The sequence below is a fragment of the Zonotrichia leucophrys genome, chromosome Z (genome assembly GCF_028769735.1).
Source record: "Zonotrichia leucophrys gambelii isolate GWCS_2022_RI chromosome Z, RI_Zleu_2.0, whole genome shotgun sequence".
NCBI classification, from domain to species: Eukaryota; Metazoa; Chordata; class Aves; order Passeriformes; family Passerellidae; genus Zonotrichia; species Zonotrichia leucophrys.
The window spans coordinates 60569361-60595272 of record NC_088200.1 but is presented as its reverse complement, the minus strand read 5'-3'; the positions used below and the strand labels follow the sequence as shown (position 1 = coordinate 60595272).

Sequence of the window (25912 nt, the reverse complement as noted above, 5' to 3'; positions counted from 1 at the left end):
TCCAGTTCATTGCTGTAGATGCTCAGGGTGTGGATGAGTGAACTCTTCACTGCCTCATTGGCCCAGACCAAAAATGGCTCATTGGCCCAGACCAGAGAGTGGTGGTGGATGGAGTCAAATCCAGCTGGAAAACAGTCAAAAATGCTGGTCTCCAGGGCTCAGTACTGGGGCCAGTTCTGTTTAATATCTTTATCAAGGACCTGGGTGAGTGTACCCATGTTGTATGGGAGCACTGATCTATTTGAGAGTTCAAAGTCCCTATCTGATGTAATGTAAAGTATGCCATTTTGGGGAAGACATTACTTTTCCATTTAGCGAGAATTTTGTGGCTAAACCAATATCTAAATTCTGGTTTCCTTTGCTTTACTAATTTTATGCCACTGACAGTATTTTAGATCACACTCTTTAGATTTAATTTCATAATTTTAAATTAGAGTTTGAGATTGATAGGTCAGTTTAAATATGATGGCGGAATATTAACACCAACAACTAAAGAATTCATGACTGGCTACTGTATAATACAGCTCAGGAGTACAACAAGCACTTCCACCTAAGTCAATGTCCACATGACCAGTATTCATATAAAAATTTTGTCTCCCTAAATGCTACAATTTCCTGTTCAGTCACATCCACTTGGATGAACTATAAACTGAAGGTTATTTCTACAGCATTTGTCATGAGCTAAGTCTTTCAGTTTGTAAACTAGCAAGAGCATGGAAGTAAACTATGCTGTCCAAAGCTCAGAAGTCTTTTTAAAATGAAAGTTTTAAAACTCATGGACACATAAATGGTATCTGAGGAAGTTTTAGAAATCATAAAAAAGAGAATTATCTTCTATCAACTGTATACTGAAATTCAGTGTAACTTGTCCACCTGGCCAATAGATTTATTTTCTGCAGAAGGCAAAACTATGGATCATCCTCTTCCTCTTCTTCTTCTCAGATCAATAAATAAGGGAGACATTAATATCAGCGCATTATAGGCCTTCTGCACTTAGAAAATGGTACCACTAAGCATTTTGTATGTCAAAATTCTACATTATTTTCAAAAATATATACTTAAATGTCAGACCCTTACTAAAAAATCATAGTGATTTTGAATGTATTTTTTTGAATTCTGAGTTTTTCTAGGGCATGTGACTTTAGAGAAAGGATTGAATGTTGTGTTTTCTTTCCATGGTTTCCCACAGTAGTGTTTTATGAAACAGCTCACTAAAATAACTTATTGAGTTATAGACCTGGTTACTGAGTCCAAATATGAATCTTCATTGCTTTTCAAGTCCTACAAAATGTCCCAAACTTTAATTTTACTTGTATTTTTATTCTAGTACAATTCTTTATGGTACTTCATAAAACATAAATTGTCTTGCATGAGATTTAAGAAAAACTAATACAACAATGACACACACAGTCTCTGCTCCAAGAGAGAAAAAATCATTTAGGTAACCCAAAATTACTCCTAACACTTCACTAAGGAAAAAAAAAATTAAAAAGCATCAACCAATGTTTTTCTAAGGAATTAACTTAATGGCAAACATTTGACCCCTTGCTTGAAATTTCTGAACAGTCAGCCAAATTCTGAGCACTTAGGATCTAGGAATAAATTTTAGGAATTATCTGTCACAGGTTGTCCTCAGCATCTAGACATAGTTCTTATGACTGTAGCATTTCCAAGAAATCTCTCTGTACTTACAGTCACATCCAAGGGTTTAGTGAGTATTAAAATATGTTAAGCAAACTGCAAATTTTAGATGAGATTACTAAAGCAGCATATATAGAGAGAAGAACCTTGATACACAATGCTTTTCATTTCTGAACACCAGCTCTTTTTAAAACTAATCCTCAAATGTTTAATGTGCTACATAAATCATATAATATGCCACAATACTCTTTGTTGTAATTTATGGTTAAGTCTACTCTTCACATTCCCCAGCTGATGTATGTGGAATCAGGCTACCCTTCACCATAACTGATTGCCAGAGCCTTAGATATGTAGCGCTGTGGAACAGGGGTCTAGAAAGAGTCAGCCAACATTCCTAAAAGGAGATAATGCCTTTTGCATTGATCATAAAAAATGGTTATTGGTGGAATATAAAGATACATTCAAACTTTATAGTGAATACCTTGAAAAAAAAAAACACAATAGTTTACATGTGTATGTTAAAGTGTGCCTGCTTTTAATTGACTGAAGGCAGGTTGTGACTTTGAAAGGCCATAAGTCATGCTTGGTGCTTTCTCTATAGTTGTCTATCTTGGGCTTTATTCCAAGGTCTCCTCCAAGGGATCTTTACTTGCAAATCAGGTCTGCTAGTAGTCTTAGAAATACATGAAAATGCCAATTAAACCACTGAACTTCATGGAGGGAATACTTCCAGTATTTTTGTGATCACAGATTTCATACCTTCGGTCACCTGAGATTCTAAGTAAATGGAATGATCTGGCACACCAATGCAATTTGGAAAGCAGAGACATAGCTGACAAAGTATTTATACTTTTAATTTCTATCCTTAGAGCAGAATCAGTTTGGCCATGGAATGACAAAACAGAAGATTAAGAGCTTATATCAATTCTTCATGGCTTCACATTATTTTCTAAGCCTACATTAGCCCTGGCAGACATTTCTATAACCATAGAGAGCTTGAGAAAGTAATGAAGACAATATGCTTTATGATTAATTCTCAGTATTGCTGATCCTGCTAGAAACACAAATGTCATTAATAGTAACATCTTTGAAACTTCCACTCAATTATAGACAGATAGACTTTTAGATATAGCACTGGACACCAGGAAAAAAACCAGGAACTATTGGCCCTCTGGTCCTGGAACAAAGCTGTGCTGAGCCAAACTCAGTTATAGGAAAAGTCATAAATATTTATAGTGGTATATACAGGAAAAAGGGATGCAATAAACACCATTGCTGTTTTCTGTTTCAGATTCATATTTCTATTCCTGTCACCCTAATTTCACAGTGATTTTCTGACACAACTCCCTTCTTTCCTACTAGGCAGTTTTCTTCAAAGAATATTGACTGGCAGCAGCTAAACAAGTTCAATCATGATCAAAAGAAGATACTTTGAAATAATAATGAACATCATCATAACCACTCCCATTAGCTTTCTTTTTTTGTTTTCCCTTCCTTTATGAATAAAAATAACTAAAATCTAGTAGTGTGAATAAAAAGAAAAAAAAATAAAATGGAATGCACTGCATTTTATAAGAACATCAAATTCAGTCATTAACCCATCACTACTCAAGTCCACCAATAAGCTAAATCCCCAAATGACACATCTAACAGATAGAGACTCAACCCTGGGCAGCCTGTTCCATTGCTTGACAACACTTTTCTGTGAAGATATTTTTCCTAATATCCCATATAAACCTCCCCTGGGCAGCAAAAGCCATTTCTTTTCAGCCTGTCACTAGTTACCCAGATGACACTGGCATCCACCTCACTGAAATCTTCTTTCATGCAGTTGTAGAGAGGAATAAGGTCTTCCCTGAGCCTCCTTTTCACCAGCCTAAACACTCCCAGCTCCCTCAACCACTCTTCAGAAGATTTGGACTTCCAGACTTTTCTACAACTTTATCGCCTTTCTCTGGATATGACACAGCACTTTAATGTTTTTATAGTAGTGAGAGATTCAAAACTGAACACAGGATTCAAGATGAGGCCTCACCAGTGCCAAGCACAGGGAGGTGACCACATGCTGGTCACACTAACGCTCACAGATTTGCTTGTAGGAAACTTTAGTTATTTTACAGAACAGGCTCAACCAGTGGAAATATGGTTGGACTTCTGGACTTGAGAAAATGGCAGGGGTTTATATTTACTAGAAACTAAGGTAAATGGGAATCCAGAGACATCCTAGCTGATCAGAATTTGGCAAATATTGTCCGGATTATCAAAAATGGAAAGAAGGAGGACAGAAACAGGAGGCCTGTCAGTGTTACATGTCACATGACGAGTGATCACCTGGCCCTGTGCTCTTTGGAATCTTCATAAATTACTTGGATAAAGGACTGAAAGGGATACTAAGTAAATTTACAGGTGATTCAAAATTGGGAGATGTTCCTGATTCTCTCCAAGGCAGGCCCTGTAGAGAGACCTGAACAAATCAGAGGGCTGGGCAGTTGCCAACCACATGAAGTCTAACAAGTGCAAGTGGGATGAGGTAACCCTGGATGTACAAACAGACTGGGGAATGAGAGGCTGGAAACCAGCTATGCAGAAAGGGGCCTGGGTTGATTACAAGTTGAACGTGAGCCAGCAGTGCCCTGGCAGCCAGAAGGGTCACCCTTGTCCTGGGTTGCATCAGGCACAGCATCACAGCCAGGAAAGGGAGGGGATTGTCCTGCTCTGCTCTGCACTGGGGTGGCCTCACCTCAAGCGAGTCCTGTGTGTAGCTCTGGGTGCCACAGTATAAGATAGATATGAAATTTTTCTAGAAAGTCCAAAGGAGTGCAACAGAGATGGTTATAGGACCTTGAGGAGACACATTGTGAGAAATGGCTGAGACCACTCGGTTTGTTCAGCTCAGCTCAGAGAAGAATGAGGGGAGATCTTGTTGCAGTCTACAACCTTCCTGTGAGGGAAGAGGAGGGGCAGGCACTGACCTCTGTGGTGGCAGTGACAGAACCCAGGGAGATGGCCTGAAGTTGTGTCACGTGAGGTTTAGGTTGGATATCAGGAGAAGGTTCTTCACCCAGAGTGTGACTGGGCACTGGAACTGGCTCCCCAGGGAGCCTGGTCAGAGCACCAAGTCTGAAAGAGTTCATGAAGCATTTGGACAAAGCTCTCCGGCACATGGTGTGCCTTGTAGCACATTATGCACATCTTGGGGACAGTGTCATTAAGGAACAGGAGCGGGACTCCATAATCCTTGTGAGACCCTTCCAACCCAAGGTGTTTCGTAATTCTGTGAAAAATTTTTGCCTCTTTTTTAGATACAATGCAAAACATGCCTAGATGAAAAAAGTCTGATCCTGCCTCTTAGATTTTCAGGCAAATAAAATCTGATTTGTATATGAGAAGTCTGGTCCTTTATGGGCAAGAAAACTAATAAGACCAAGCTATCTAGGGATTATGACCATCATCCTGATGTGTACATTTTCTTGATACTTGAAGTGAAATGAGAAAATTCATTATATGTAGGAGCTAAGAGGATACTGTGGCATCAATGAAAAACAAGGAAGTTCCTTGATGCCCTAATGAATACTCTTATTTAAAGCAGATTTCATATCACTGAAATTATACTCGGATTTTTTTTTTTGTGTACAGTACTTTTCTGGAAGTTTTTTGTGCAAATCCCAATGGCATTGTTTCAACAATGGTCTTTCCCCTGCAATTGTTTTAACACAGATAAATAAAGTCTCAATTTATTAATGGGCCTGGATGAGTCAAGTTTCATTTTCACAATGAGGACTCAAAATAATTCCTTAGCTAAAGGATTGTCCTTTTTTCTATACCATCGTTACTGCCAAGAGTCTTATCAGATCTGTTGATTTGAGAAATTGAAAAAGGAATTCATCAGAATGCAAACACAAGTGAAAAATAGTATCTGCTGCTTCTCAGATTCACGGCTGATGTATTCGGTGTTTGAATTGAACAACCCAGAAAAATGCACATTTTAAAAATCAAAAATAAGCATATTTAGTATGGCTTCATATTTTTGAGTGCTTGCATTAGCAAGATTACATCTTGCTTTCTGTAACCAAGTAAATTAACTAGAACAATACAGTTGAACTACTGTGAAAGAAAAAAAATTTTAATCACCTTGACACAGTCTAACAATCACTATGACAATTATGTGAAAGAGTCAGCTGAATGTTCAGCAAAATGCTGTTAATACTAGGTCTAAGATGCATAGCAAATAAGGGTTTCTGCCCTTAAGAATGTATTAAGAATGCAAACCTAGTCAGTCAGTTAATTACTTAACATGCAGAAGATTCCATAACTTATCCCACATTTCAGATAATGACAGACTTCTTTCAGTGAGCAGTCTGCCTTATCAGTACAGGTACTGCAGGTGTTTCAAATAGCTGGCTGATTGCCTAGTGAACAGTCCATTTGAACAACTGCAAATGACATGAAGAAAACAGAAAATTACAAGTCTCATAGAAGAAAAAAAAATGCAAGCAGCTTCCTACCCTAGCTAAAATAATGTAGAATACACTTCAAATCCAATTGTAAAATACATTTAATCTTTATAATATGAAATTTAGGGGAAAAAAATAAAACTTACAGAAATTTTTGAGACTGCCTGATTATTGCCTAGTGCTGCGAAGTCAACACATAGGAACATTGTGGAATCTGAAGAGATTGAACATGACTATTGGCTCCTATTAGTTTTCAACTCTAGAAAGCATACTGACGTAACCATCTGAATAGATGCTTTCTGCAAAAGAATGTTGTTGTTCAGTATATTCAGATAGTTTCTTTAAAAAGCATGTAAATTGAAATACTCCATATATTGTATGGATGCAGCATCCCACCATTTCCTGGAGACCTTAATGTCTGTTCTCTCACATTTTAGCTACAAAATGATATACAAACAAGAAAACGAAGCAATCCCTTTTCTCTGCTTAACTCTTACCACTATCTAATGGATGTCCCACATATTTTCCTTGTACTACATATTTTCCTTGAACGTCTTCCCTTTATTAGCTTGAAATACTGTATTTCAATTATTTGTCATAACCTATACAGCCTAATGTGTATTTCACTTACAGTCTTTCAAACAAGCAGGTATTCAAGACAGAGCTTCTCTGTGTTGTAAAGTACTTTTCTCTCTAAGGAACTCCTAATGCAGCTATCTGGACCCAAATTCAGATTTCTGGGTTTCATACCAATGAATTTTCTATCTGATAGACAAAAGATAGAAATATTACTTGCGTTTAGAAGCAGCAGTGACCATTAAGGTATCACAGTTATCATAAAGGTATCAGAGGGAGAAAACAAGCTTGGTTTCTGACAAAGAGTATAACCATGTAAACCTTATTTTCCTGGGAACTAAGATTTAAAAAAAAAGCAACCTTAGTAATTTCATATAATATAATAAATATAATATGATATAATATGATATAATACAATATAATGTGATATATGATATGATATGATATGATATGATATGATATGATATGATATATAATATAATATAATATAATATAATATAATATAATATAATATAATATAATATAATATAATATAATATAATATAATATAATGCCTTCCTGAAACATAGACATTATAATTAAGAATATCCATGAAATATGGGAAGGTGTTTAGAAATTGCTAAGTAAAATGGTGCATTTCATAGTCATATAATATTCAGTGAAGCAAGACTACACTATATCTTACTATAATGCTAGCATAGAGAAGAACCTTAATTTTAAAGAGAAGAACTAAGCAGGCCATTGCAGAAGAAAATAAATAAGATAGGAACCAGAATAAAAGGGATAAATGTCTCAGAACATTGTAAAATCTAGAAATTTTAGATTGAAAGCTCATATGACCTGATTTTACTTAAATACAGAAGATTTGAGAGAAACTGCAGTCCCAAATTTCCCCAGAACATGAACTACCACAAGGTATACATTCCCATTTTCTTACACTCCTCCTTACCTGAATATTTATGGGGAAAGTCCAGGAACCTGAGACAGGACAAGCTGCTTAATTGATCTCCATGATGGATTCTGAAGTGCGTCACTCCTATGTTATGTGGCTGATATTTTAGAGGGAAGAGTTGTAAATCCAGAGGGGCCTTGACAGGGTTGACAGGTAGGTCTGCACAACCTCACGCAGTTCAGCAAGTCCAAGTGTCAGGTCCTGCACAGGCATGAGGACACTGTCTGCATCAGGAGTGGATTGAGAGCAGCCCTGAGGAGGAGGAGGATGTAGAGGTGCTGCTGCATGAAACACTGACTGTGACCCTGTAAAGTGTGCTCACAGGTCAGAAAGCCAAACATGTCTTGGGCTGCACCCAAAGCATCCAAGTGTGGGCTGCAGGGGACAGAGGGGATCCTTCCCCACTGCAATGCATTCAGCTCTGGAGTCACAAGGAGGATTTGGATTTTTTTAACTGAGTCCAGAGGAAGGGACAAAGATGATCAGATGTATGAAACACCACTCCTGTTAAGACAGGCTGAGAAAGCTGGGTTAAGCTCTGCATATAAACAGTTCCCTTGATGTTAAAGGAAACATTTTGAGGTGCAGTGCTAATTATCAACATTCAAGAGTTTCATATAGTATAGGTTTTAGACACTCACAAGCTGGCTGCAAGGACTGTTGTTACCATAAATTGTTTCTTCAAATAGATATTTTTTGCAAAAAATCTAATGAAACAAGTCTGGTACTCAGCATTTCCTGATTTTGAGAACTATGATGATGTGTTTTCAGAGGGCCTTTTTTTTCAATAGCAGATCCAAAGCAGACTGAAAAGTCAGGCATAATTTCCAGTTGATTTTCATAGACTGAACTGAAGAAAAGAATGGAAATACTAGATAAATGTTTTGGTCTTTTTTATGGTCTTTGAAAAATCTTTATAAGTGACTGTAGCAATGCTCAGTTCTTAGAAACATAAAAGTACATCTGGCATTTAAGACTGCAAATCTAAAATTCCAGAAATGCAGTACAGGAAATCTAAATTCTTAATCTACTCTTTCCGGACAACAAATTTTAATTTTTTTTAAAGTTACAATTATTTTTTAGTAACAAAATGAGTTGCCATCTGACCTTAAGTTTATATAGTATGTCTTTGATTGAGCAGTCATTACATTCTCATGACGTAGACTAACGACAAGTCTAATCGGACTTATATTGGTGCCTCAAAAGTATATAAACTACATAAATTTTAAATACCTGAATAAATATTATTAAACCAAAGCATCAAAAAATACAGATCATGGTATTTGTAAAGGAATATGCTGGACTGATACTCCTGAAACTCCATGGGGTTAATTTCTTCTCAGATGTTAGCAGAGGTCTGTCAACTTCTCTGAACATTCAACAGAACTCAAAAGTAAAAAGGCATCTGCAGTCTTCAGAAAATCCTCAGACCTAAATCCCTTAGAGATTTTCTGGTTTCTGAACTGTGTGCATGGAATAATTTTTGAGATTTAACCTTGGCACTACTGAAATTAAGGTTGGAATTTCAAATTACTCTAGCTGTTATAGTAGGATTGAAGGCTTAAGTTTTAGATCTCTTCAGTTTTATATATTATTATTCACTCTGATAAAACAAATTAATTTTTCATCTATTTATAGGTTTTTAAAATATATCATTTATTGTTAAGATTTCCTGAGACCTAATACTTAAAGAAACAAAATAAATACAAAATAAAGAAACAATTTAAATACTGCTTATATTTCCCAATTTTTCAGTAGGAAAAAAATTAGTCTAGGAAAACAGGGGCATAATTTTATTAAGCCATGATGTATCCCCCTAAAAGCTGTTAAAAATGCCATTTATTTATTAATATTTGAAGAGAGTAGCAAAACTTATATGAAGGTGTATTATGAAGCAACTAGAAATTGCTGTGAAAGCTTAGGTACTCATTTTACCGAGTTAATTCCAGGCAACCTATATTTAATATGAAGGACATTTGTACAAAACTGTCATAAAATGCATAAATGGGAATAAATCTGTTTATGCAGTTGCATTTTATTTTTCTTATAAAAGCAAATATGAAAATATAGTCTGATACATGAATTGTAATTTGTTTACTTACTCAAATGTTACAGAAATTTCTATGAGAATACCTGTAATTTTTCAAACCTGCTTGGAAGTAAATCTAAGTTTTGAAGTCACTACTACAGAAGAGCAGAAAGTGAGTAGGAAACAGGGTCCATTGCAATTAGATGTTAACACCATACAAAGAAGATTCCCATTCTAGGAGGTGTACTGCCTAAACTGAAAGATTAGTTTAGATTTTGCAAAGAAAAAAATTAACCAGAAGGAAATGAAACAACTTTTCCAGGACCATATGTTGATATGTACATAAAACCATGATCTAAAAGTCCGTCATAGTTCACAATTCTTCTGTTAATTCCTGTACTGCTCTCTATCCTTCTAATTAAAGACATCAACTTGCTGATGCTTGAAGCTGTATTTTAAAAGCGACATGTCAAAGCCTCCCAGTGATTCAGATAAAGATATTCTGCTTTTCATCTGACGATGTCTAGATTCTTGGTGACACTTGTCACAGGGCTGAAGATTGTTCAAGTTTTATTTCAGAGAGAAAACAGGCAGAACTGATACAAACCAAGGGACTTATTGACCTTTTATTTTATAGTTAGTGTTTTCTTATCTGAAAGTTACAGAGCTTACTCTTTCACCCCATCTTAAAATTAAACCTTTCTAAACACATGTATTTGACACAAGGAAAGAGGAGAAGGCAGATACCTGCATTAACAGAAATCAGAAAACTATGAGATTAATTTTAGAGTTTAAACCCCAGTATTTTCAATTTGAAACCATTAACAATCTGTCCCCAGAAGAACATGTTTGTAACTCTCACTGATGCCTGAAGAATTGGTAGATCTCTCTGTTCTACAGCCTTTGCTTGACTTTTAAATCAGTTTGTCATAACCAAAGCTAGCTACTGCTGTTTCTTGGTTCATAGATAGGAGACCCAGAGCACTAATTGAATTTCTGTTATTTTTATCTCCATTTATCTCCATTTTAATTTTAGCTCCATTATTTTTCATTTCAGAAATGAAAGAGCATGGAAGAAGACAGCAGGTAAACAATGGTTGTGTGAGCTCTTCTGAGACCTCTTAGTGGCACTAAATTACACAGGGAAGACCACAGACTACCAACACCAGGATTTACCCCTAATCCGGAGTTTAACTCCATAGAATGATTTGAAAAAGCCTTGCTTGATTCATAGGTGAAAAATCAGGTTTTGCAGCCTTACAAAATCTAGGTCATCACTGTCTATCAAAATCTAGATTATTGCCTTTTCTAGTAGCAACACAGGTTCCGAACCAATTCTTACAGGACACGGCTTTGGCAGATTTCTGCAGTCAGTGTTTGACTAGAGCTAGACAAGATCATCACTGTAGGTCCCTTCCAGCTGAATTATTCTGCTCAATCCTATCCTATCCTATCCTATCCTTGTAAATCAAAATAGTAATCTTCAAGATGATTGCCTAAAGGATATATTATTTTTTCATAATATTGTGAATTAGTTGAAGAGAGACATTATGGCACTTCTCAAATCAATTTATTAGTATGGTTTCCCAGGGCTGAGATCAAAAAATTTGACTATGACTTTTCCTATAAGATTTTTGACTGTTCTGTTTAAGTAGCAGAGGTTTAGATAGCTTAGAAGATATTCTACTTTTTCCATATGCAAGCAACTGGTCCTGTTAAATATATTTAAGGTGACTTTCAAAGTAGATCTTATTAGAGATCACAACATGATTTCAAAATTTTGGGGATTAAAATAAAATCCTGTTTTGAAATAAAATCGAGGACCTATTAGGGAGGCACGAATGTGTAATTTGTAGTTTGATACCTGTAGCAGGTTGACTGCTGGCCAAATGCCAGTGCACTCACAAAAACCATTTACTGCATTGATCTGGAGCAGGACCTATATCAGAACCCTACTAGATGATTTATCACAGGAAAATTGTGCATTTCTACATTGGTTCTGAAATATCAAGTAGTAAAAAAATAAAAATAAAAATCTGACTGTTTAGCCACATAATGTATTCAAAAGAGAAACTTTCTCTTAAAAATTTGAGAGAAAGCTTTTTTCTTTTGTACAGAGCAAGTTCCAAAGAAAGGTTGGAAACCTTTCCATTAGTACATTATAAGAAAGAAAATACAGATAAAGCTTGCATAATCTAATAGCATTTCACAAAGTATAAAAGTATAAATGGCAGATACATGTTTTAATATTTTCATGAATACAGCCATGATACCTCCCTTAAGCAGTATTACCCATGTCATTATGGATTCTTAAATTAAAATGTGCTTACCTTACCCTGTATTTTCTACAAATTTTTCCTATATATATTACAAATTTGGAGAATATTCTTTATGCTATGTTCAGAAATACATTATTTTTGTTGCTGTTATTTTGTTTAATTTTTCTTCTTGAAATGTGATTCAGTACAAAGGATCATCATGTTAGGAATTGTTGACACTGGTGAAGACTAAACACAAACACCACCAATTACTTAATCACCAGTGTTTTGAATCTCTGGTTTTCTATTACAGTGACTGTCTCTTAATTTATTTAAATCACTGATGTGATTTCTACTGTAGAGAAAATGGAGAATGTGAAATTCTAGTTCATCTAAATCTCTGTAAAGCTAGAACGCATTGTAACATGATCTCAAATATCTTCATATAACTGACACAAATGCTTACTGAAGTGACTGCCATTTTCTTGCATGAGAGAAAATATAAAAAGCTTTATAACAAATTTTCAACACTTTATGCAAATATGAGCACCAATACAGAAGCAATTATAAGGTAGAATAAATTGAATAGATGACTTCTACTTTTGATAATGCAGTATTTCTGATAAACTGAGTGCTACTGATGTGACAGGAATAATAATTTTCCATACTTGAAAGCTGGTGTCCTGAGAAAACCTTGGTGTGATCAGCAAGGGAAAATCTTCATGCTCTTAATTTCTTGTGGTTACCATAGGAGAATAAATTAAAACCAGATTTGTTGGGGGAGGGCAGAAGGTTTCCCAGCTATTTAGAAAATATACAATTACATTAATTCTGGAAAAAAAAAAGCATTGTATCTCAGGTTTATACAGGATATAGAAGATAGAAAAGTATGTTTCTTGAACTCTAATAATCCATCATTTCTCCTGTCTGTGGGCTGCAAATTCATTATTCTTTTTTTTCTAATTTTATTCCACCAAATTACCTTATCTAAGGCAATGTAGATGCAACAGAAATAGAAAATCCAAAAAATACTATCTATCTGTTCCTTTTTCTGTACATTCATCAGGCCGTCACCTTTCTGCAAAATGCTTACAAGGTACTAAAAAGTCAGGGTGCAACCCTGGAGGAGCATTTATCATTGTACAAAGTGATAAAGAACCATACTTTGGGAAAATGAGCTTTAAAACTTGCCTCTGGAAGACAAACAACTGATTATGGCAATTTCACGATACAAGAGAAAAGTAAAAACATAAAGAAATCAAGATGAAATCTCCAGGCTTCCTGTAAATTTACTAGACCTCAGAAGGATGGTGCAGCTGAAATACTGAAGGTAGTTTTGGAAGTTTCAGGAAGATGAGGGGAAAAAAAATTTAAACACTCTGTGCTCTGAGTAACTCAGAAACCTGTTTTGTTTCAACTGTGGACCATCTCGAACCAAAAAACAAATCTAATGTCAGTGTTTAGTTAAGAATTTGGCACCCAATCTTTCCAAGTAGCACAATTCAAAACTACTGCATCTATCTCATATCACAATATTTTATGTTAAGAAAATAATCCTCACAATCTACAACAACATTGCCTAAAATATACATTTAATTATTAATCAAGGTTTTCCCTCATCACAGCCAGATTGGTCTTGTTAGTGAGCTTGCATTCTTTCATATTTGGCCTAGAAGGAATTCAAAGTTGAAAAACATAACAGTTAAGAGAAATAGGGACTGCTGCCCTCATTCTGTAGCTACTATAAAAAGCTGTACCATCTTCTCAGAGGACAAGATGAAAATGGAGTGTATATTAAAAAAAAATTAAAAATTTATCATATAGCTGTCAATATAAGCCAGCTATGGAATTTATTGGCTGTGTAAAGACAAGAATTTGGCCTTGCTGGAAAAAGATTGACTTACTTATGAGTATTACTGTTGTAATATTATGGAAAAAAATAGATTTTCATAATTCAGATGTCCTTTTCGCCTCTCAAGTTCAGCTTAACACATTGTTAACAGGCACTTCCTTGTAAGACAGAGTAAATTCTTGTACGACACAGTGATTCCAGTCTTGCTGAATGTTAAGCATGTGATATGCCTGGTCTGCATTTTCAATGAGAGCAAATGGAGTGCATAAACCTAGACATTCCTGCAGCTCTTGATAAGAAGACTGCCAACCTAAGAGCTGCAATCAACATCTTGCCCTTTACTATCTCTTCTGTAAAGGTTACTGACATCTCCTGGGACTTGTTTCAATGCAAGTGAACTGTTCAACATTTTCTGCAAGCTTGGTCATTCCTTTTCCAGCCACTTAATCATTCGAAGCAATGACAAGAGAAAGAGACACAGCAAAAACAGTTAATAGGCTGTAATTTAACTCAAACCAATTAAAGAGTTAGTCCTGACCAAGAAAATTACACAGAGAGCATATATGAGACATGAATTTGTCTCATTAGTAAACCAGATGTATTAGGAGAGTTTCAAATGCGTTAATTTTTAAAGTATCTGTATCTAGCAATGGAATACATGGTTATTTCCATAGTGAATCCACATGGTCATTGATAAAGGCTGAAAAACCATTAAGGATATTTTTTTTTCTTGTTTGCAGTCACAGTAATTAAAAAAATTAAAAGTTTGGACCGCTGTACAGTGGGTGAGAGAAAAATATAGATATTTCTCATAAATTCTGAGAATAAGTGTACATTCCACTGACATTTCTGATACATGATTTTTCTGTTAAATTCTTATAATTTATGAGATAAAAGTGGTGTTATTACACAAAATGCAAAACATAGCTTCTCAAGCAGATATTTAAATAAAAAACTGTTTACCTCCAGGTTTAATATCTGTTCTACTTTCCCAATCTTTATAAGAGTCAGAGATCCAAATTATGGTAAAAATTTTGCCCGTGTACCAACATTTCTGTTTATGATAGACAAATGGGACTGAATTCAACTATCTGTCTGGTCATGCTGCCTATGAATAAAACATTATAAAAACCCCTTATTCCTCTCCCTTTTCCACTTCCAACTACAATTCAAATTTTCATTGAAACTTATGTTGTTTCTCTTATTACATTTGATTATAAATAATTTATCCAAATAATTTTCTCTCCAGATATAATGTATTATTTTTTCAAAATAGCAAAAGATATTTTTAAGGTAATGTCAGCATTTTTCCTTTTCATCCATATATTTGTAAATAATGCTAGTCACTCCATTTGGTGTCTGAATGCAAGTCACCAGTGAAAAAGCATTATTTCCGAGAACTTACATAAAACCAGATAAAGGTGTGTTCCCAATATTAAAACACAAAAATAAAGGATTAGAAAGTTTATATAGTTTGACAGAGGCTATGGAGAAATAGATCCAATAAATCTTGGCATTTTCTGTAACTACAAGACAATTCTATCAGCTTTCCTTACTAAGCGCCAAAATAGGAAAGAAAAAGAAGCACCCTAATGTTGTCCAAATTCAAAAACTATTGTGTGGCATTACATGCTCCTGAGTTTACCTCTCACAGTCTCCAGTAACTCCCAGAAGCTAAACTTTCAAGCGAGAGATCTCCAAAAATGAGATTTTTAAAAAAGTACATTCACTTCAGTATGAAAGTCTACTAATATCTAAGGAAGCTCTTTTCTTCTAACATATAGGGCTACAATTCTATCTTTGTGAGATCCACTGCCAATTACAAGGCTTTAATCAGTGAATTGAAGGGAACAGCTACAGAAATAAATAATGCAGAAACAATACTACAGATTATATTCTCACATTTTGATTTTTGAATAGTTTCCACTGGGCATTTTACTACTGTGTCCATCACTATATGAACTGCTGGCATACAGTTTCTTTATACAGAATCTGAGGAGCACAATTACTTAGTAGAGAATGGATATGATGCAGAACACAGTGTAACACCAATGGCCAAGGGGCATTCTATTTTCCTGGCTATTTTCTGTTTCAGCACCTTTGGTCAAGATGAAAGAAAAATTTCCTCCTTGCATTAGTGTAAAAAGAAAAAAAAAAAAGGCAATAAAATAATTACTCATTGCAAAAGCTGAAACAAAAGCTGAATATTTCCTTCAAAAACAGACATTGGCCCAAATATAATTTTCCCAGTCCAAGGCACTTCTGGTCAACACCAATGCTGTTGTGTTTGCCAGGAAGAGGAGGAAGAAGAGTATTACATCAAAGTGTATGCACACCCATCTCTAGTGACAACAGTGTACAAAAAGGTTTCATTCATTATCTCTTTGTTACCACTTCAAATAATAGAATAATTATGCTTACATCTGAAGAAGGAATAGTTTTGTCAAGGCAAAAATCTGCCATGAACAACAAAGCTGTGTTTTGTTTAGGCTAAAAGAAAGAATTTCTCCATTTCTTCTATGGAGAAATACTACCTATAATCCCCAGTCATTATTGTTCATTGCCTTTGAATCATCTCCAACTGAACTACTCTGTTTGTAATGCAGTTGCATGACTTCCCTCACTTCCACTTTAACACATTTGAAACAAAAAATTAATGTCTTTATGTATTTTTTAAATCTTAACTTAAGAAAACAGTGATAAATCAAATGTATTCTGCTCTATTTTTACTGGAAGTCAGGTTTAACGCCTCTAGCACTCTCATTCAGGATGTTTTTCTACATTTTAAATAATTTGGTCATGTCCATGGTCACTTATCCAGTCTACCAAGTTTGTGTTGAAACTCAGCAAAACTCTTTAATAGCTTTTAAAATAAATTACTGGAGTCATATAGTATTTTTGTACATAATGTTGTGGGCTACTCCCATTTGACTGTTGTTTTCATTTAGGTAGGTGTGCTTGTGCTATGGTGCTACAAATACTTTTGAATTGTACAGATAATGAAAAAATCTAAATGTATGCACTTGCAGAAACAGTAAAAAATCACAGTGGTCATTAATCATAATTCTTTACAGAAGGATATACACAGTTTTCAGCTACATAGAAATAGCAATTAACCCCCCCATTGACCGTGTGTGGGATTCTGCCTATAGATTACTATTTCACTATCTACTTCTTACTCAAACCAAGGATTGCAATGCTTGGGACCTCTGTTGACTGAAGATGCCAGTAAGAAGAAACTCCAGCAGAGACATGTTGTACAAGAGGTGCTTTCTGGGGAGCTTTAAAACACTCCTTTCACAGATGCTTCATTCAGTTGGCAGGTCATAGTCCTGTAACCTGGCTAACTGAAAAGGCTGAAACTCCTCTAGGGTTAAATGACCAAAGTGTCACTGCTGCAACAATTCACACTTATGGGAAAGAAAATTATTTCTCCTCAGTGTAAGGCATAAAAGGATATATATACCTGACACTGAGACTTTTGTCAGGGAATTTTGACTGAAATCAGAAATCCTCCAAGGATTTTGATTTTTTTTCCCCCAAGTTAAGGTAGCTTTTATTCTAGAGAGATGTGGAAATACTACAAGAATATCTACAGGATATGTAGCTAAACCAGAGGTTATACCTTGTACAATAGACTGGATATGTTTCTGTAAAGTGTACAAAGGCCCCCAGACAGGCTGTGAAAATTCCTAATATCCTGTACTCCAAATAGCTACAGATATTCTGTTCACTAAACAGCAAGCTCTGTCACTAAAACCCAAAATGATTGTGCACTGAGCATATGCCCTCATCTTGCTTACCTAGCTTTAGCCAAGTATCATAATTTTATAATTTTTTTTTCCTGTAATGTAAAATCCTTCCTATTCCAGAAATATTTGGGAGGAAATTAAACAAATTTTAATGCAGGCATGATTAAAAAGTCTTCTATGGTATGGTAAAACATTTCCTTTTTCTAGCATGTTTTGATTTTTTATAAAATGAATGTGCTCAATATTGTAAGCTCTTTAGAGATTTTATTGTGCTTGTTCTAGCTGCTGCATCATGTTGCTACTCTAACTTTCACTTTTATAGACAGGCAAAAAATGTTGATACAGAGTTCTCTGCAAAGACTTCAGAATAACCTCAAAAAATATATGTTCTTTAAAACATATAAACATATAAAACAGAAATATTTCAGTTTTTGTGGAAAAGATGTGGAAAACCCTATTATTTCTCTCTGAGAGAAATAACTTTTCCTACATATTTATTGCTGATTTTTTCTTCCTGGATTTGGATGGACTGCCTCCCAAGTACTTGTATAAAACAAAGGCTCCTAATGAGGTCTTAAGCCTACTTGTGACACAGCAATTCAGTACAGCCACTAAATCTGTGCACAAACTACAGCCAAATACCAGCCTCAATTATCATATTACACTCATTTTCCAAAAGACCAGCAATAGCTGTATCCTGAGATAAAAATGACACTGTCAATTACATGCAACATCTATTCAGAAATTGATGTGGTGTTTCCTTATGATAACTGCTATCTAAGTAACTGTAATAAGACACTCATATCGCAGCATCACATAAAAGACAGGAGTTTTGTTTCAAAGAATACATGTAATTTTCATTGCTTATTTTGAATGATTAGTTAAAATAATTTTTTATTATTATTTTCTCTAAATTTTAATTGCTGCATATTAACCAAAAAGACCAGACAGATTTGAACAGTGCCTTGAATGATCTCTGGTTTTGTCTTTTTCTAGTTCTTGAATAAACTTCTGATGTATGCTTGCTTTCAAAATTAAATTAAATGAAGTTCCTAAAGGAGCTTCTGTCTATAAAAGCAGGCTTGCCTTTTCACATTCTCTTGATTTTACCATTGCTAATGATTTGATTAGAAGAAACTTGGTGGAATTCTTAACATAGTAGAAAAATTGCCCTATGACCGCTGAAGCCAATCTGAAACAAGTGAAGGTTGCTTTATCAGTGTTAAAAAAGAAATAGGTTGGATACGGAAGAAAATAAATTAGTACTTTGATGGGACTTTTCTTCACTGAGACTAAACCTCCTATAACAAACACACGACAAGTGACACTAGAAAGTTAAACACATTTAAACACCAGCAATAGGAGAGTCAAATTTCTTTCATAGGAAGAGTTAGGAAATAAGGTGAGAATGTGGTAATAAAAGTATCAATTCCCAGTCATGTGGAGCCATCCAGAAAGAACAGAAAACAGTAACAAATTATGTTTGTCTTGAAATAATTAATATACCACTAAAATTTACAATGAAAAACTGAAACTTCTCACAAAACTAAGAAAATTATTTTTAGGCTGATTCTCTTTTTCTAAGGGGTATATCAAAGACACCAAATTTAGTATTTCAAATACAACTTAATGAGAGGAAGTTAATATATGCACAATACGATGTAAGAAAAACAACATATATTCAAATATGAAAGGTAACTACAGAAGAGTTCTTTGTAAGATTTTCAGACTTCCAGAATTCAGCAACTAAACAGTACCAGTATCCTTCAGCTCCAACTGGCCAGCCAGATCTGCCCAGGCTCCTGGACAAGCTTCAAGAGATGAAGCTTCAGGTACCATTGAGAAAAAGTATTTTTGGGAGCTTTCCACCCCAGTTTTCTGTTATCATCTCCTTACTTTCACACACCAAGAGGATGTGACAACCTCAGCTTTCAAGGTGAATATTTTTAGAATAGTAACCATCTAGAGATCAGCATGACTCAGCTTTCCTCATTTGAAAATTTGGTTAATTTAGTCACTTGAGATCCTCTCATCTTCAGTAAAATTCTGTGTCTCAATTACTTTTTGGAGAGGATTATTCAGTTTTTTCAATAACAATCAGGACTTCAGAACAGCTCCATACATTTTAGGTATAGGCAAAACTCTAGCTTGCACGCTGGACTACGACTTTTGGCATAAAACTCCCATGTGTGTGAGTTATCAATGATGGTTTGTTTTAAGTCTTAATTGTTTTTTGCCATCTTAATGCTCTGCAGTCAGCAGACTGATTCTATCTTTCAGCTACCATGAAACTTTACCAAGTGTCACTAGGACCTGCCCAAAAACCTTATGCAAAGTATAAAATAAAATTGCCATCAGTTTACAAAGCACTGTTGACAAACCACTACCAGCAAACTGTGCTTGCTTTCTGGCAGCAATAATAAATTCAAGCATCCTGCTGCTTGCAGAGCTTTATCTGAATACAAAATGCCAGTGCAGGCTGATCTCTTCAGGACTATGACAAGTACCGAGAGAGTTTTGCAATTAATATTATTATGCACTTTCTGCCAGGAATGTCCTTGAAACTATGAAATGCCTCCTGCTGTATCTGGGAAAGAGAAAACCACTGAGAGACAAGGAAGAGTTCATTTGATAATCAGAGTTGTCTTAAAATGTTAAACTGTGAAGAAGCAAAATCCTTCTGAAGGTAATTGAGCTAGTCATTAGCAGCACTTTAACCAGAGCCATTTTGGAGAATTGTGACAGGTGCAGGAAAAAGCAAATAGCCTTGATATGTTTCTCATTCTTCCAAGCCTGGGGGATTAGGGGATGCCTTTCCATTAGGAATTTAATTCTTATCAGAATGTTGTTCTCAAAAGTTTGGTACTGTTCATAGAGCTGTGAATAGAGAAGCTACATTTTTATATCTTTTGATTTAAGATAGATCTAATTCCATCTTAAAGAGGACACCCACCCAGTCACCTAACTCAACTTATTTCTAGCAACGCTGTGAAAAGCACTCCATGACTAAGCACTCCATTTGATGTAAAGCACTGGAGACTCTCTCAAGTGTACTGCTAATGTCAAATCTTTATATAATGTTTCAGTTCAAAGTAAAACAAACCAAAACAAAAAGCAATCAAACAAAAATATGCCAACCCACAAAAATGCCACAAATTGCATTATGTTTCTGGTAGACCATCCAATCTTATTCAGGGCCTGTCCTTATAAATTCTTAGTTTTTTGTTGAAGAATAAGCTAAATGTTAAGTCTAATCTCCTGTATTAAATTAACTGAAACAAAATAAATACATCTAATTATTTAAAAATTATATAAAGCTTCAGTTTTTATGAATATTCACTATTTCTTACCAATGTTAAAAATACTGAGAACGGAGGTAAAACCAGATGGTTCTGTATGAAAACAGTAATTATTGCATCTGAACAATGGCTCATATCCTCACTCTGAGAATAGCCAATAACAGCTGCTTTAATGAAAAGTACAATAAACTCAACAGTAGGCTGTTACTGCTTTTCTTGAATTGAAAACATCACAGAGCCAAGTAATTATTTTTTTCATCAGCAAATTCTCTGTAATAAACACATTCCCAAGCTATAATAACTATTTTAAATGGCTGTGCATTTGAGCAAGAAAAAGTAATTATTCTTCAATAATATTTCACACTAGGTTTAGAAATACTCCAGTCATTATTAAGTCACAGAAAAAATGCACATGAACAAACAAGGCATAATGCCCATATTTTCCACAGGATGCCACAGATTTCTTGGTTATTCAATTTTGGGAAATTATTTCTTTACAAGCCTTTAAAATATTTGGTGGCCACAAATGAAATATTAGAAAGGTGAGGAAAGGCCACATTTTCTCTATTAACTTCAAGCTAAAGTTCACATCACCACCATTTAAAATTAAACATATTGATTTAAGCTTCTAAATCAGCACCATGATCTTCCAAGGTGCTGAGCTAGGCAACCCATCAATTACAGGTAGAAGATTGTATCAATTATTTCTGCAATTGAGGCTTTAAAAACATTCTCCAAAACAGACAGACAAAGAAACCCATCATCGTCTCTAACAAAAAAAAAGCAGAACCCTTCTTTGTGTCTACGCAGTGTGACCTGCATATGGTCCAGCTTCAGATGACCCAGTCACTAGCTTTCTCCAGCTATTTTTACATTATTACTTTATGGTTTGATGTTGGTATCTCTAAGCATCAATGTTTTTCACTAAAAGATACACAACAAGAGGTTTGCAACCCACCTGCTGAGACCATTTACTCTGTCTGTGTGGGTGTGCACATGCATGTGTGCATGGCTTGATGCTTAAAGGCTTTTCAGAACCTAATCTGAGCAGGAGCTTAGCTTTCTCATCCTCAAATATTCACTGGCCTTACAATGTTCACAAAAAACCTATTCAACACCACAGAGCCCCCAGTCTGTAGCACCATAAGCTCTGTAACTGCTTTCTCTGCAATAAGTGAGTACTCAAGCCAAGTTTTAACCAAAGTCTGGTTTTTACCAAAATATTAATCATATGGGGAAAACAATAACTTAGCTGATATTTTAGCCTAGCTACATTTAAACATTTTGTTAAAGGAAAAAGAACAAGTTATACATACATCACACATATATGTCTCTGGATATACGCAAATATTTACACTATTAAACCTTAGTAGGCAATGCAGTAACAATTTCTTCCTGCCTGCCCCCAGAACAGAGAGATTTCTTATTTGAGCATTGCAGGCAAGTATTCTAAATACAGTATGAAGGTGCTGTACCCAAGTGTTGCACAGCACAGGAAAACATCTCTCTAATTTCAATCTGACATTTTCTTTTCTAAATGATACGATTATTAAGATAGCCATTATTTGAAGAGGTATGAATGCGAACTATATCCCAAGAGTGAAAAGATGCTTACAAAATTCTTATATGCTGCCCTGCAATGCCACCCTATTTGAAAGAAACATGATTTCTCAGAATTTCTATGAACAGTCTTAGCTTTTTCTAGAGCTGCAGAGTTTCACTACAGGTAAAACTGTTTGAAGATCAAGCTTGGAATTCAACTACTTCTTGACTAAACCGACCTTGTACAAGAGTAATGTTGCACATAAATAAATGAAAATAATTTTACATATTGGACTGATACCATTGATCTAGAGATTCAGGAAAATCTTCTTGGCCTTACCATAATGCAAAGTGAATTATTCCCTTCAAGTAGAGGTGCACATAAAATTCTATCAACAAAGTCATGTCCAGAAACTTTCCATCTTTTTTCTTTGAGACCATAAGCTAGATACTAGCGATCTAATTTCTTACACGTCAATGTCACCTGTTATCTCCCTTGTCTCTCCACCACAACAGGGGTACGCATGGATTGATAGTTCCAGATGATTCACTAGCCTTTACAATTCTGAATATATTAGCTTTGGCAGATAGATATTTGATGCATAATTCAGTATAGAGTGTATAAAATATTAGGCATGACTACTCAATTGAAGTTGCATAAATAGTTCCAGTGAAATATTTCTCTATCAGCCACTTATAACTTGCACTTCACAGGCTGTCACACAGACTCTTGGTCTAGGTCTCACGTTGACAACTGAAGCAAAATTAATTTGCTCACTTTGCGTACAAAGGCGTACCCATACCCAGGCTCCCCCCATCTCTGCACATTTTTACGAGAATTGTCACTGCACAGAGCTCCCTCCCTCATAGGTATTTCCCTACTCTTTTAGAGATACGAATAATAGCACACAACATTCAGTACACTAGGAAAAGCAGAGCCTGAGGAAGGATTACAGGTTTACTGAGGGGAGCATCCCCAATGTGGTCGTGTAAAAACCATTGTGTAACCTGTGCCATTCCCCAGGCAGCACCTCACACATAGGCCATAATCTAACTGCAATTCTGCTGTTGAGGTTGCATCTTTGATACAGAGTTTGTGGCTCTGGACATGATTTAGTGTAATTTTGAATGGTAGCAGACATATTAAGAAATTAGATCTCAGGAGAACACAGATTTTTTCCAAAGCTATCATTTTCCTATAATTTTAAAGTTTGCGTTACTGAATACTTTAAGGAATTCTCTTAATTATTAAGAAAAACCTTGACATTTGTGTGCTCAAGCACACAAGAAGATCTCTTATAAATCAGTGATAGTAAGATTAAATAATTAATCGGTTTTTAACTATTATTAACATAAACATAGTAGGTTTCTCCACTGCAATGCATGCTAATGGATTGATTCTATTTAATAACTTTTTCAATAAATTGTGTGAGGGGATTGAGTGCAGGCTCAGTCAGTTTGCTGATGATACCAAGGTGGGCAGGAATGCATTCTGCTTGATGGTTCAAAGGCTATACAGAATGATAAAAGTGAACTGCTCTGTAAATAACCGGTAATTCACAGATGTATCTTTGTAGAAATCCAAGTTATATAAATTAATTTTTAAAGACTCTCCCCACACGTTGAAGCAGATTGTTTTTATACATTTTTACAGACAGCATAAATGTCTTTATTACACTTCAAAGATCACAATTGCTCATCTTATTTTCAGTTTTCAGTTGTTCTTTTTCTTCTCCCTTCTATCTTGTTCTTCTTTTTAAGGGTTTGCTTCATAAAACTCAACATATTTTCTAAATTTAAAGTGTTCTTTATTCTCATCTTCATTTTACATAATAAATACATACACAATAGCTGCCTCTGCTCTAAACTCTGGTTAAATACTGCAGCAGAGAAAGCCTTATTTTTTTCTTTTTTGACTGACGTTCCAGTTTCTCATCAAGTTTAGCTTTAGGAACATATAAAACTTGCAATATACAATTATGTAATCAATCAATTACCCGAAACAATCCTAATGAACCGAATTCTAGCATGGTTCAACAGTTCCTCATTCTGTTTTGAAGCATGAATGCACACTCATACAAAGCTAATGCCTGCTCCCCATTTCTTCCCTGTGGCCAGTGCCATTCTACTCTGACAAGTGATTTTGCCCTTTACTGGGACTAGATAACATAAAAAGTGACTTATACAAACCCATGTCCTTGAAAAATGCCAGGAGTCTGACAGGAGGTGTTTTTTTGTTTTAGTAACTTGGTTAGGGAAGCTAAAGAAAAATGCTTTTCTCAGTGGAAGAAGGTTGTTCAGCTACTTTCTAGAGGAAAAAAACCTATGTTTTATGCTAGGTGTTCCTTATGTAGCTAATTTTACTAAATATTTTTAAACAGTTTAAAATCTCTTTAAGGGTCAAAACTGAATCTAAATATTTTGATTGAGGTTTTCATCTCCTGTTTTTATCCTGAATATCAAGTTGTAAAGAACTCACCCTACGCATTTTGGGCTTTTTTGGTATTTCAGCAATTCAGAGTATGTTTAAAGTTTGAGGAAGCCATAACAGTTTTTGGTACCCTGATGGTATAAGGTAAGACATATTTTGCAAATTTCTGGCTCACTAGATATGACACATAGGAAAGACAATTTTCTCTTCATAGCATATGTGCTTCCTACTGACCTCACTACTAACCTTGCCCTATTTAATGGGGTAGTATAATTTTTGCACCAAGAAAAATTTTCTTCCCCTTACAGAATGTGACATTTTCCTTTCAGACTGTGCACTATATAATGAAAACATGATAGAAAGGTACAAAACTTTGTTAAATAGTCCTTTCCAGCTAACTGTTACCAGTTTATTTAGGGGGAAAACGATAGAAAACATCACCAAAACTGGATCATTCCCAGGGATCCAAGATGGACCTTGCTGATACTGCCTGTACATGCTGACGTTTCACTGGCTGTGTTTACAGAGGGCTGACGTTCTCCACAGCCGGTTACCTGTGCTTCACTCTGCCTTCTCAGTCTCTGGGAGATGGAAGATGTCACTAGAGCAAAGGCTGAGCAGCACTCAGTGCACACTTTGCTGGCCACCCGCTCATTCTAACAGCTGTCATCCACCAAGGCAGCAAGAAGTCCAACATGGGGATGTTCTAATGCAGGATGACTGATGACAGCAATTTCAGTACCAGTCAAGAACAGGCACATTGCTTTTAGCGGTCCTCACAAGAAGGGCAAAGTATTCATTTGAAATTTTCATCTATGCTTGTTCTCTCTTTTTCCTCCAAAAATATAACAATTACTGAAAAATTATTCAGGGAAACCTCACATTCTGATTCCTAAAGAGTTCACTGGTTTGAGTCTAGCATGACAAGGGAATGACACCTCTATGACAGGGCAATACATAATAACCATCACCATCTCTAGTAACTACCAATTATTTGCAGTCATTTTCAGACTTCCAACAAAACATATGCTGATGAATACAGCAGGATTTTACTCCTCCTCAACTTGCCAGTAATAATTGCATTGCCTGAATTAATCATGTTCTTGTTAGGCAACGAAAAAAAACC

The 25912-nt window shown here is 35.4% G+C and overlaps 1 protein-coding gene across 6 annotated transcripts in view; it reads right to left on the bottom strand.

The window, feature by feature from the left end:
* LINGO2 (leucine rich repeat and Ig domain containing 2) overlaps positions 1–25912 on the bottom strand; it is a 483020-nt gene that overhangs the window by 359439 nt on the left and 97669 nt on the right. The window lies entirely within an intron of this gene.